The 13,931-nt window shown below is 36.7% G+C and overlaps 1 protein-coding gene across 1 annotated transcript in view; it reads left to right on the forward strand.

The window, feature by feature from the left end:
- Window positions 1–1,521: 1,521 nt before the first annotated feature.
- The window catches only part of LOC127621321 (myotubularin-related protein 3-like), a 50,697-nt gene continuing 38,287 nt past the window's right edge, over window positions 1,522–13,931 (forward strand). The window contains 1 exon segment of the mRNA XM_052094876.1: window positions 1,522–1,664. The gene's annotated coding sequence lies outside the window, so the exon portion shown is untranslated.

Below are 13,931 nucleotides of genomic sequence, written 5' to 3' on the forward strand. Positions count from 1 at the left end.
TGGAGTTTGTATGCGAATGAGACTCTTTGGTGAGTGTGTGATTGAATACTGGCGCAGCTGTTCCTTTTAATTTCCTAAAATATTCTGGTATGTTTGCACACATTTCCCGTGACCTTAATGTGGCAGAACACTTAAAGCTTTGGCTGTTAAAGAGAGGACAATAAATGTCAAAGGTCTTTTAATCACATATGTACCAAGTCATTATTGAATACAGTAAACATTGTATAAACTTTATCGACTTTTGTGTTTTTTTTTTTTTTTTACACTTCTTCTTAAACTTTGTCTTAAATTGGAATATTTTAATTAATTCTATCCTGTAAACTAAAATGGCAATATTAGCATATTTGTGTAATAGCTCGTAGGTAAACAAATGAACACTATAAACCACGCTGGTAATTATTCTATATAAAGAAGATAAAGTAAAAATGTGTTGTCAGGATAAGTTTGGGGCAAGTTGTCACATTGACATTAGGGGAAAACGTAACATGCATTGTGTATGTTTTAATAATATATAATTATTTAATTATATTTTGTTTTAGACCCCCTAAATAGCTTATATAATATAATTAAATACAAATATGTTGTAAAGATAGCTTTTTTTAATACTTCATATTTCTATAGGTATTCAGTGCCATTAATTAAAGAGCAGGTTCCCTTTGTGACATCTTACCCCATGTGGTGTGACAAATGCCCCGCTATAGGGGTCAATGTGCGTGTTGTGGGCAATAATAACGAAAATGTCCAATTTTTGTTTTGTTTTTTAGGCTATACGTGTCAACACATACATTGAATGCGAGAAATAAACCAACCTTGAGAAATATTAACTGGAGTAAAACGTCTCCCTATTGTTTTATTTCACTTTCACTTTCACTTTCAAGTCCATCTCGTGAGCAGCCTTTTTAAATGGTTTAAAAATATTTTACATATATAAAAATTTCCTTTTGTAAAATTCCACATTTTAAGTCTGTCAATAATTTATTTATGTAAACATTTTATATATATATATATATATATATATATATATATATATATATATATATATATATATATATATATATATATAATATTTATAAATTATTCAAACAACCGTTTACGTCACCCCTGTCACGCCCAACCCCTCCCCCACTCCCCACTACAATCGGCCTCTTCGTCGAACGTGCTGACGCAGCCTCCGCCGTGACGCCATGACGCCGGAGAGGCTGCGATGACAAATGGTGTTCTGAAATATTTAGACGTACACTGGGCGGAGCATACATGAATATTCAGTTTCCTGTTTCGTAATAAAGCGACACTGATAATGTTAGTGCATGCACAATCTATAAATTGTTGTGAAAAGTGAACAGTTAAGCTTAACTTCGCTTGACACTAAAACTCAATTATCTTTCCGAAAACATAATTTAGATGAATTGTCATCCAAGCAGGCACTGTCACTGCAGTGTCGCTTTAACGAGAAACAGGAAACTCATGAATATTAATATATGCTCCGCCCAGTGCAACCGAAAATCTCAGAAACCGAATATTTCAGAACACCGGACTGCTCGGTGGGACGGGCCGACTCTGCAAATGGCTACGAGGAGCAATTTGTCGATTTGTTCTTCGTTAATCTCCTTTCGTGCGGCTCGGAAGAAAGCGTACGCCCGCTCTGTATAGGAGGCTGCTCAAAGGTGAGTGAAGCGGCTGTTTTTGACCCGGTTTGTGGGTGTTTTTCAGGGTGTTTTGAGGCGTTTTCTGAGGGGTCCGCCCTCCGCCTCGAGACAACAACAACAACAGACCGAAACAGGCCTCGGTTAAGGAGAAACGTCAAAATAGTCTCAATTGAGTGGTGAAATAGCACTTAATTAGCTTTATGCTATTGTCACAACAATAAAACGGTTTTAGCGACCATTGTCATCAAAAAATAAAATGTCTAACAAAAAAAATCACTCTGCTAATCATGCTATTTTGACGAGATCTGGGGTAACCATTGTACCAATATAACAAACAAATAGCCCGGTGATACCCTGTATACTATACTATACTATACTATACTATACTATAATATTTACATGGTACTTGTTCAAACAAGTGCTCTAAGGACAGGTACATCTAAAAGTACTATTGTACTACCACCATACATGTAAAAAATGTAGAACCAACCACTAAAAAAACTTAAAAATTAACCATGGTTTTACTGCGGTAACCTTAGATTAACCCTTGTGCGTCAATTAAAAAAATGTTGCTCAGAGGTCCTTAGAGGACAAAAATGTCCGCATCAAAACACTGCCATAAAAAATAATATATTCATATTATTTTCCACTTTCACTGACTTTTTTTTAACCAACATCAGTCCTGATCATAACTACCAAATATTCATTCATTTTCAAGATTTTAACCCTTTAAATGCCAGTTTGTTTACATAATGCGACTGTTGTGTCATACACACTCTGACATCCATACCAGCACACCCACACAATTGTAGCTGCATCATTTATTCATTTATCCAAACATTTGGAATAATGTGCAGATTTTGCTGTTTCGGAAGGAAATTGGTACTTTTATTCTCCAAAGTGGCATTCAACTGATCACAAAGTATAGTCAGGACATTAATAACGTGAAAAATGACTTACAATTTGAAGAAAACATCATAACTTCTTAAACTACTTTAAAGAGTTCTCATCAAAAAATACTCCAGGTGCAGCAATGACAGCTTTGCAGATCTTTGGCATTCAAGTGCCACACTTCCTGTAGCACTTGCTATAGATGTGGCTGTCTTGTCGGGCACTTCTCACGCACTTTACAGTCTAGCTGATCCCACAAATGCTCAATAGGGTTAAGATCTGTAACACTCTTTTTAAATTATCGGTTGTCCAATGTCTGTGTTTCTTTCCCCACTCTAACATTTTCTTTTTGTTTTTCTGTTTCAAAAGTGTTTTTTTCTTTGCAATTCTTCCCATAATGCACCCCTGAGTCTTCTCTTTACTGTTGTACATGAAACTGGTGTTGAGCGGGTAGAATTCAATGAAGCTGTCAGCGGAGGACATGTGAGGCGTCTATTTCTCAAACTAGAGACTCTGATGTACTTCTCCTCTTGTTTAGTTGTACATCTGGTCTTGTACACAGTTGTGCTTTGTGTTTGAAGACTGTAGTTACACCTTTGGATGAAATCTGCAGTTTTTTGGCAATTTCAAGCACTGTATCGCCTTCATTCCTCAAAACAATGATTGACTGACAAGTTTCTAGAGAAAGCTGTTTCTTTTTTGCCATTTTTAACCTAATATGATGTTATGATGTCTTAAAACATGCCGGTCTATTGCATACTGTGGCAACTAGGGTTGCAACGGTATGAGATTTTCACGGTATGATAACCGTCTCAGAAAATATCACGGTATACGGTATTACACAATTACTATTATTAGTGAAAACAGAAGGGTTATTTTATTTATTTATTTTTGAGTGAACACTTTATCATAATTGAAACTTGAAACCATTTATTTTATTGAAGTATGTGTAAAAAAAATAGTCTCCCTTTTGAAAATAAAATAGATAGAAAAAATAAGAAAGCTAACAGAATTATTATAAACATGATAAAAAATATAATGTAACTATAACATGTTATATAACTAAAGCATGTTAGTTTACATGTTAAATTAACTACTAAATGAAAAATAACATCAGCTGTGTGAGCTTTTGAAGTAATGTCCTATGATTGTTAACAGTTAACATACTGTAGGTGCGCGACAATGAGGCCAGACTGCTCTTGTCTGTACCTGGAGTGGTGGTGGCGTAGTTGGGTAAAGCACTAAACCGTTAAGCAGAAGGTTGTTGGTTCGAGCCCCACAGCCACCACCATTGTGTCCTTGAGCAAGGCACTTAACTCCAGGTTGCTCCGGGGGGATTGTCCCTGTAATAAGTGCACTGTAAGCCGCTTTGGATAAAAGCGTCTGCCAAATGCATAAATGTAAATGTACCTTTAACTCAGTGCTTATCAACTGGATTTGCTTCAGGACAGATTTTACATTGGAAATGAAGTGTCGACCTGCCATAAATCAAACATAACCTGTATTTATGGCATTGTTATTTCCCTGCTGTCCATGACCCAGTCCAACTAGACCAGTCGAGAAACACTGCTTTAACTCACACACAAACTCATGTCAGACCACCTCGCCTCGCTTCTCTCAGACATTTTCTCCGCTGCGTGTATCGCAAGTTGAGAAGTCTGACAGGCAGACAAGTAATAAAGGAGATGTGCAAGCGCACATGAGATTCTCCGTCCGGTTGCATTTTTTTCTCAATACCGTAGTAGATAAGCAACGGTACATGGTATGATAACCGTGAATTTTCAAACCGTGGTATAACGTGAAACCGGTATACCGCTGCAAACCTAGTGACAACTCAAAAACAAACACAAAGACAATGTTAAGCTTCATTTAATTAAACAAATAGCTTTCAACTGATATAACGGCAAGTGATTTTCTAGTGTCAAATTAGCAATTTAGCACGATTACTCAAGGATAAGGTGTTGGAGTGATGCTGCTGTCTAGATTTGATAAAAAAAACTGCTTTTTTCAAATAGTGATTGTGCTGTTGTTTTTACATCAGTAATGTCCTGACTATACATTGTGATCAGCTGAATGCCACTTGAATGAATTAAAGTACCAATTTCCTTCCGAAATAGCAAAATCTGTACATTATTCTAAACCTTTGGTCATACATTTTACATGTAAACAGGTGTTTTCACATATATCTTGACACACACAACATAATCAGATGCATGGATCATTAGATATTGTGCTTCGTGTGTATTATGCACACAGCACGTAATGTACTATCTGGCTAAAAACACGTTAGCTTTCCTAGATCAGATGACTTTATCGGAAATAACGTAGAACATTGTGCAACATCATGGAATGCTAAACAAATCGTATTAGGGTTCTGATCGCTGCAATTCAGAGGTGGAAGTCATCCAAATATGGGCAGAGAGGATCGTTCACTGTAATCTCCCTGTTCTTCTGTTCTAATCTTTTCTATTTGCAAAAGGAATGTTTGTGAGTCTAACATTTATATTTCCTATTGATACACTAAAGCTGATGATATAAATAACCATCTTAAGACAAATGCTTTTGTGAAACATCTTAAACGTGTAAGACTTTTGCACAGTACTGTATATCATTTAAAAGATTCATATGTTTTCTTTAAAATGATACCAAACTGTTGACCCTCCTTGTTGTTTGTTTATTTATTTATTTTAGTTATAAGCCTTTTGGGTATGCAATTGATACAGGAAATCTTTAAAAACACCTTCAGAGCTTAAAGGGTTTAATAACAATAACATTTTCCACTTAATTTCTACTTCGAATGGTCACATTTTTGCTTTTTAAGTTTTATTGTAGTAACAATCACTACCATTGGTACCATCGTTAATATAGTTTCTGTCACAACTAGTTACCATTGTGTCTTTTATAGATTAAAAGAAATTATAGATTTTAGTGGTGGCAAATACTAAGTTATGCTGTTTTATTTATGGTATTTTGTCAGAAACTGTGGTTGCCATGGGGATTCTTTGTAAGGAGAAGAGATACACGTGTTTGGTTTGTTTGTGTGTCATGTGAGATCAGTGTGCTGGTGGGGGATTTTTTTTTTCAGTACTCTTCTGCTCTTGTTTTGGTGTCAAATTTCTGTGTGGTGAACCTGAGTCACCGTGAGAGTTGGGATGAAATGAATCCGGTTAATAGTCAGCCAGCTCACTGAATGAGCCCACATGGATAACAACACAGACCAGAAGATAAAAACTCATTGATTGTGTGTTTGAACTTCTGTGACCGTGTCAGCCGGCTGAGTGATCACTAGTAAACCAGGGTGACCAAAGGGCGGGTAGTTGAGTTTATGAATGAAGCAGCTTGAAATGAAGCAAATACATTTAGAGTCCACTGTATAATTGTCAGTGTTGCAAGTACCGTAGAGGCTCCATTGTAAAAGCATTGTGCAATACTTGTCCTAAAAATGATCTTTACTCCAAGCTTTTGTTTTTGAATTGTCACATGTCAATCTTATGATAAAAGCTTTTACTTTCATTTGAATGAATTCTTGGAGTGGTGTCAGGTGAATTGCTGTAAGTAAAATGTAATGACATCACATTTGTGGCAAAATATGATATTGCTCTGTCCAAGTTGATACAGATTTCCTGATTCGATTCCTACAAGCAATCTGTGCGATTCCAAGATCAATTTGATTTTCCTGGGATTTTCACACACAACAGTCTCTAGAATTTACTCCGAATGGTGCCAAAAACAGAAAAACATCCAGTGAGCGGCAGTTCTTGTTGACGGAGAGGTCAACAGAGAATGGTCAGACTGGTTTGAACTGACAAAGTCTATGGTAACTCAGATAACTGCTCTGTACAATTGTGGTGAGAAGAATAGCATCTCAGAATGGGATAACCCTTTATATAGTTCAGTGTTAACACTATAACAGCTGTTTCCACTCCATCCCTCAGGTGTGTCTGCCAGTTAAGATGTTAAGAAAACAACATATGCAATATAATATATGCCATTTCAATACATCAGCGAGTCTCACAAAAGTGTTTTGGTTGAGCCCATATAAACGAGTGGAGTCGAATGGCTTCTTTGCACATCTGTGCTATTTATGATTGGAATTAAATGTTTATTTTTTGTTGTTTTTGATGAACAACTGCCTGTGAACTGATAAGGTATTAAAAGAGACATTATTTAATGACAGATGGATTGTTTGGATCTCGTTTTTGGACACCCATTATGAAGAACGAGTCAAACCAAACTTTCATTCTCAACACTTTGTTGAACTTCACCACTATACTACTCAATTTACTGGTGAGTGAAACCTAAAAATGTTCCATCTAGTGGCTAATAACAAACATTAATAAAGAATGTCTGTTATTAGCCACTGGCTAGTAAACATTCAGATTTCACTCGTCAGTGATTGAGTTGTGTAGTGGCAATCACCAAAATCCTTTCACTGCATGTTGAGTCTCGTGAGCGCACACTCTGAACAAAATGGTCCCTATTAGGCTGCAGTGGGTCCTGAGGTGTAGTGATCGCGTTGTCACCATCGCTTTAGATGAGCACATGCACAGATGAGGTAGAAATAACTGAGCGGCTTCTCTCTCATTAATGTACAATGTGCTCATTTAACCGCAAACACTTACAGAACTGCTGCCGATCCCGTCAATCCGCGCATCTTATCACATGGTTTGTTGAGCGCGTTACCGTGGAGACGTAGCATGTGTGGAGGCTTCACGCTGTTCTCCGCGGCATCCATGCACAACTCACCACACACCCCACCGAGAGCCCCACATTTTAGCGACCACGAGGAGATTACCCCATGTGACTCTATCCTCTCTAGCAACCAGGCCAATTTGGTTGCTTAGGAAACCTGGCTGGAGTCACTCAGCACGCCCTGAATTCTCAACTCCAGATGTGGTTGTCAGCGTCTTAACTCGCTGAGCTATCCAGGCCCCTGCCGCCAGTACTCTTAAAGAGACAGTACCATTTTAGTGCATGCTAAAGTATTTACATTTATATGTACATCAAGTAAACAAGATGTAACAACATGTAGTAATGTAGTAAGTGTTATACATGTGTAAAGAGATAAATATTTAAAGGGGCAATCCTACACTATTAAATATTTTAAGTTCAACAAACACTATAAATGTTGAAGAATTTTAAGGGGGGGGGGGTATATAGTAGCTCTAAAGGGGGGTATATAGTAGCACTTATAGTATCATTATTAACTTTCAACCTTGTGAATGTTTTATTAAGCCTCCTATTGTGTTGAAAATCAATTTTGACCTGTTGGAAATCAAGCTTATAAATCTTTCATACTCCAATGTTTTTCATCTAAATCTATATTGTAAGTCGTTAATAAGTTCTTAACTGTTCATACATGTAAAAAGATTAATATTTTTGGCATGCTAACTGAAAAATATAACATTTATTATTAAGCCATTTGTTTAGAAATAATAAATGTAGAAATTCTTTGACATTTTAAAATATACATTAACTACAGAAAAAACTGTGTGATAAATGTGAATACATCTTTATTTAATCAACATTTTTGTGAAATGTAATATACTTTATATTAACATCTAATATAAGAATTACTAGTAATTTGAATTCATTTTATATTACTCATAACTGCTCAATACAACTTGGTGGTCAAACGTTATGAAACCAACGTATTCTTTTTCAAATAAACATCATCAAAACAACTGTACAACTCAAGTAAACAACATTAATACTTTACTATGTTTTTAAGCTAAATATATTCTATTTATTTACATGAATTGTTGATGTGTGAGTGTACAGTAAGCTGGTTCGGCATCAGATGGCTGCAGAGTAAAAATGTGGACAATTTCCTCTTAAGCCCTATTGAGACTAATGTATACATGAACTTTATCTCTCACCACACCCCATTTAGACAGTAGCTCCTTTGATTTAGTTAATTTGTTGTGTTTGTTACATCTGTCATGTCTGTTTTGTACGTGTGTGTGTGTGTGTGAGAGAGAGAGAGCGAGAGAGAGAGTGACTGCGAGATTGTGTGTGTGTGTGTGTGTGTGAGAGAGAGTGACTGTGAGATTGTGTGTGAGAGAGAGAGTGACTGTTTGTGAGATTGACTGTGTGTGTGTGTGAGAGAGAGAGTGACTGTTTGTGAGATTGACTGTGTGTGTGTGAGAGAGAGTGACTGTGTGTGTGTGTGTGAGAGAGAGAGAGAGAGAGAGAGAGAGAGTGACTCTTTTTGAGATTGACTGTGTGTGTGTGAGAGATTGACTGTGTGTGTGTGTGTGTGAGAGAGAGAGAGAGAGAGTGACTCTTTTTGAGATTGACTGTGTGTGTGTGAGAGAGAAAGTGACTGTTTGTGAGATTGTGTGTGTGAGAGAGAGAGAGAGAGATTGACTGTGTGTGTGTATGTGTGTGTATGTGTATGTGTGTGTGTGAGAGAGAGAGAGAGAGAGAGTGAGAGTGAGTGACTGTTTGTGAGATTGTGTGTGTGAGAGAGAGAGTGAATGTTTGTGTGTGAGAGAGAGAGTGACCGTGAGATTGTGTGTGAGAGAGAGAGTGGGCGCGAGTGAGTGAGAGTGAGAGACTGTGTGAGAGAGTGACTGTGTGTGTGTGTGTGTGTGTGTGTGTGTGTGTGAGAGAGAGAGAGAGAGAGAGAGAGAGAGAGAGAGAGAGAGAGAGTGACTCTTTTTGAGATTGACTGTGTGTGTGTGAGAGAGTGACTGTGAGATTGACTGTGTGTGTGTGAGAGAGATAGAGTGACTGTTTGTGAGATTGACTGTGTGTGTGTGTGAGAGAGAGAGAGAGAGAGAGAGAGAGTGACTCTTTTTGAGATTGACTGTGTGTGTGTGTGTGTGTGAGAGAAAGTGACTGTTTGTGAGATTGTGTGTGTGTGAGAGAGAGAGAGAGAGAGAGAGAGAGAGATTGACTGTGTGTGTGTATGTGTATGTGTGTGTGTGTGTGTGTGAGAGAGAGAGAGAGAGAGAGAGAGAGAGAGAGAGAGAGTGAGAGTGAGTGACTGTTTGTGAGATTGTGTGTGTGAGAGAGAGAGTGAATGTTTGTGAGTTTGTGTGTGTGTGAGAGAGAGAGTGACCGTGAGATTGTGTGTGAGAGAGAGAGTGGGCGCGAGTGAGTGAGAGTGAGTGACTGTGTGAGAGAGAGAGAGAGAGAGTGAGAGAGTGAGAGTGACTGTTTGTGAGATTGTGTGTGTGTGTTCATGATTGTAAACAAGATGCAGTCCCAGAGAGTATGGGTAAGAGGCTTAATGTAAGTGAAGTGTTTATAAGAAATGCAAAAGTTATGGTTATATATCTCTTAAACGATGTTATTAAAAAATCTGAAATATATATATATTTTGATAGTATTGACAAAGTTTGGTTCCCTTACTAAAAATTGGTATTTAAAAATTATTATGTACTTCTCTTGGCTCAAAAATGACCCGAACGCTATAGGGGGGTTAAAAATGTGTATGAAATGTTAAACAGTGAAAACAGCTTGTATCATATTCTAAATTCAATTTCATGACATCATATAAATCGATAGAAGGAAAAAATGTAAAAAGCTAAAATGTGATTTAAATGATAAAGCTAAATATGAAATGAAGGAGATTTTGTTTTTTTTAGTTAATTTTTTCTCCAATGTGTCTGTTTGAGGGTTGAAATCAATCTTTGGATCTTTTAAGAATCAATATCAAGATTGTTCAAATGAAGATCGCGATGTAGGGATGCACCAATACCTATTTTTCTCTGCCGATCCCGATACCAGTGTTGTTGTTTTTTTTGCATAATCAGTTTAGAATATCTTTACATTATTGTGTGGAACTAATTGGGACTCTTTAAAATGTAAAGAAACACAAACCTCTAACTACACATTATTTCAATACAAATGTATAACTTATTAAGAGACACGTTATTAACTGGTATACTGGATAATGTAGCAGCAAAATTAACAGTAATTCTAGTATGTCATCATTAGAAAAGAAACATTTGTAAACAAATAATAATAATATATTTTAATAGTGATATATAGTAATATATCTCAATCGTGCACCTTTAACTTTTAAACCCTCGCGCTTTTATTTTGACATTCTGAACTCTCCGGGACGTCCTGTATGTGTCTGTTTGTAGTCAAGTTCACAGAAGTTTAATTGGCTTCTGGTCAAATGCACCTCCAATGCCGTTCTAAATGCATATTATAAGTGAACCGAACTATTGAGCATCTACATCTGAGATGATGTTCGTGAGTAGTGCTCAAATATCGTGCACCGCGTGAAGACTGAAAATAGCCGCGAATGTGAGTGTAAACAGAGCAGCATTCACTAACATGCTGGAGCTGCGCGTGCATTTTATATATTTACTTCTTAAACAGCCTTTTGTGATTCACAGAGCCATCGCACATCTTCAAGTGTCTTTGAATATAATGCACGAGTCATATGAACTACTTTAATTGTGTTTTATGGTTCTTTTATGTCATTTTTTGAGCTTGACAGTAACGAACATGACTAACACACAGTATCGGATTTGGATCAGGCTCGTCGGACCAATACCCGATCCGTCTAAAAGCTTCAGTATTGGACCCGATACCAATCCAGATATCAGATCGGTGCATCCCTATCGTGACGCATTGTTGGAAAAATCTATGTTTTTACCCAGCCCTAACTAACAGTGTTTAAAGTAGTTGGTCTTTTAGTGAAATGAAACTGAATCAGTCTCAGAAGTGGTTCAAGAATGTGAATGCACAATACTGACCCGCGGGACGGTTAGAGCGACACCTGAGATGGACAGAAAGACATTGACTGATTCTTCCGCCCACCTGCAGTCAGTTGACCTGTTTGTAAGCGGAGAAATCTCTAAAAAGCCTGAGTTTCTCACAGTGAATGCCCAGCACTGCTATGGGGATACATGTGGAGGACAGAGAACCTTCTACATGGAACAATGCTTTTGAATATGGGCCAGTATGGGATTGGTTTTACTTGGACTCAGTACAAGACTAATGGTTCTCAATTGGTCTGTTGTGACCCCAAAACAGGTCTTATCTAACAAGGTCACGGACATGATATTTAGCATTTAATTGTGCATAATTAGGATGGCGAAGTTAATAGGCTTATCAACTTATCAACAGGGAAGAAAACACTTCCCATATCTTTTGTTGTGGAAGTCAAAGGCTGTGCATCCAATCGTACCCAATGGTATTTTGGTGCAAATTCGCATGTCACTTGGAAATATACATCTACATTAGTTAGCACAGTGTTTTGTGTGTTTAGCTGGTAGATCAGACTTCTGTTGTTGTTTATGCATTTATAAAATTACCGGTTTTCATCTTCAGTTTATCCCATGTTAATAATTTAACATATTGTTGGGTCTATGCTAGGGCTGCACGATTATAGCAAAAATCATAATTGTTGATTATTGCTCTTGATATTGTAATCGCGATTATTAATGTCGATTATCACTTTTAATACCGTGACCAGTATCTTTTAAGCATTATACTGTATTGTATTTTATATTGTAATAATGTTTAAGTTACGGCAAATTTAAATTGATATCTGTGGTATAGAATAAGTTGAATTATTGCTAAATTACTGCTTAAATTATTAGTCAACATACAGTAAATAATATGGCATATTCAATATTCAAACGTATGAACAGCTGATTTAAATTGCCCAAGTTACTCTGTTCAGTAAGACCTTTCATGGAGAGACAGGGGACCATTCATCCCATTAGATCTTCAATGGTGATATTGTTCATGTAAGATTATCATTAGATCATTTTTGGCCTCAGCGGTTGCACTTTGGAGATTTGTGTGACTCATGAAAATGTTAAATCTACCAATACCAGCTGCGTGGCAAATGAGTCTTAATAGAGCAGACGTGATAACAATGATTCAGTGAACAGTGATTCCTGCAATATGCTATTCATGCCATATTCTTTATGTTGGCTACACCTCCAAAACACACTTGGAATAGTTAAGGTGAATTATTTTATTGCTATTTTATACAAAACAAATTCACATTGGCCTACTTATTAACATGACAAAACAAAACCGTTATTACATTAATAAATTGTACATGGCAATGCGACAAACTCTCCCATTACAATGACTGCTGTCTCACTGTAGGTTTACACGGTTTGAGATCTGCATTTCGACGCAAGCTCAGTGACTCTCCATACAATGTTCTGCACTCTTGCGAATGCTCTCGTTAAAAACAAAGCTGTCTTATCAGCATAATAAATCAAATATTTACACCACGTCTGTGTCTTGATTAGAAAGGGAGTGTTTTAGTTTTGTCGTGTTGCTCATTTGCATTGTATTTAACATCTACGTTCAAAGCGTGTGCAATGAATACAGAATAATTACAAAGTGCTTTTCGCTCTTGTTCGACAGCTTCTTTTCAAGTGTCAGGTGATGTTTCTTCAGTATTAATTTTAGTGTGCTGTGCGAACAGAGCTAGAACATAAAGCATCCGGGCATTCAGACGTTTTAACATTTGCGCATTAGTCCTCCGTCCTATCTGTAATGACAACTGATCCTAATCTAAGCGGCTCTGATTGACCATTGCCGTTTCGTTGCTCAACGGACATGTTAGTGATTGATTAGAATACTCAACCGCTGCAAAAACATGTTGTAAATAGAAACCATTGACTCAACAGGAGCAGACTTAACGCTGTAAGCGTAATCGCGATTCGTTTTCGATTAATTGTGCAACCCTAGTCTATGCAATTCATGGTCATTTTAATACAGTTTTGGGCGTTTCTTCAAGGGTGGATTTTTATTAAAACAAACCGATTTTAAACTTTTTCTTTTGGCTCTATGAAGGTCTATAAAACACGAAATTGGAGACTTTATACCAGGCCATCATCATTTACTTTTGGTGCTTTTCAAATGCCTTTTTATGTACAGATTTGACCTTTTTAGACTTTAGACTAGAGTTTTGATAATAAACTATGTAAAATGTGTTATAAATAGACAAATTATTTAATGTTAATATATATATACACGTACATGAAAATCTAAACAGTCATTTCAATAATTGTTTTGGTGTGAAATTGATTTGTCAATTTTTCTAAAATTATGACTGTCCCACAGTTGTACCGTAATTTTCATCACATCAAATTATTTTGCACCTAATAAAGTGGTTTTCTAAATTTAGTTTACTTGTAAAATTGTCAGTGAAGCACATGTTTGAGATGAAATATGAGACAAAACAAGGAAAACTCAAGGGAAATATCACTTGTAAGCAGAATAATTTGATTTGCCGTCATTTCCAAACAAGCTGTTATTTTGCCAAACTATTCAAAAAGTGTGAAAATATTATTTAATTGTGTCTATTTAGGAAACGTAAAATGTTAGCTGTGGTATTAGCCTTAGCGAATTTATATCAGTGACATTTCCACCACAGATTTCTAATATGACACTCAATTT

This window comes from Xyrauchen texanus, chromosome 27, assembly GCF_025860055.1.
Source record: "Xyrauchen texanus isolate HMW12.3.18 chromosome 27, RBS_HiC_50CHRs, whole genome shotgun sequence".
Lineage (NCBI taxonomy): Eukaryota > Metazoa > Chordata > Actinopteri > Cypriniformes > Catostomidae > Xyrauchen > Xyrauchen texanus.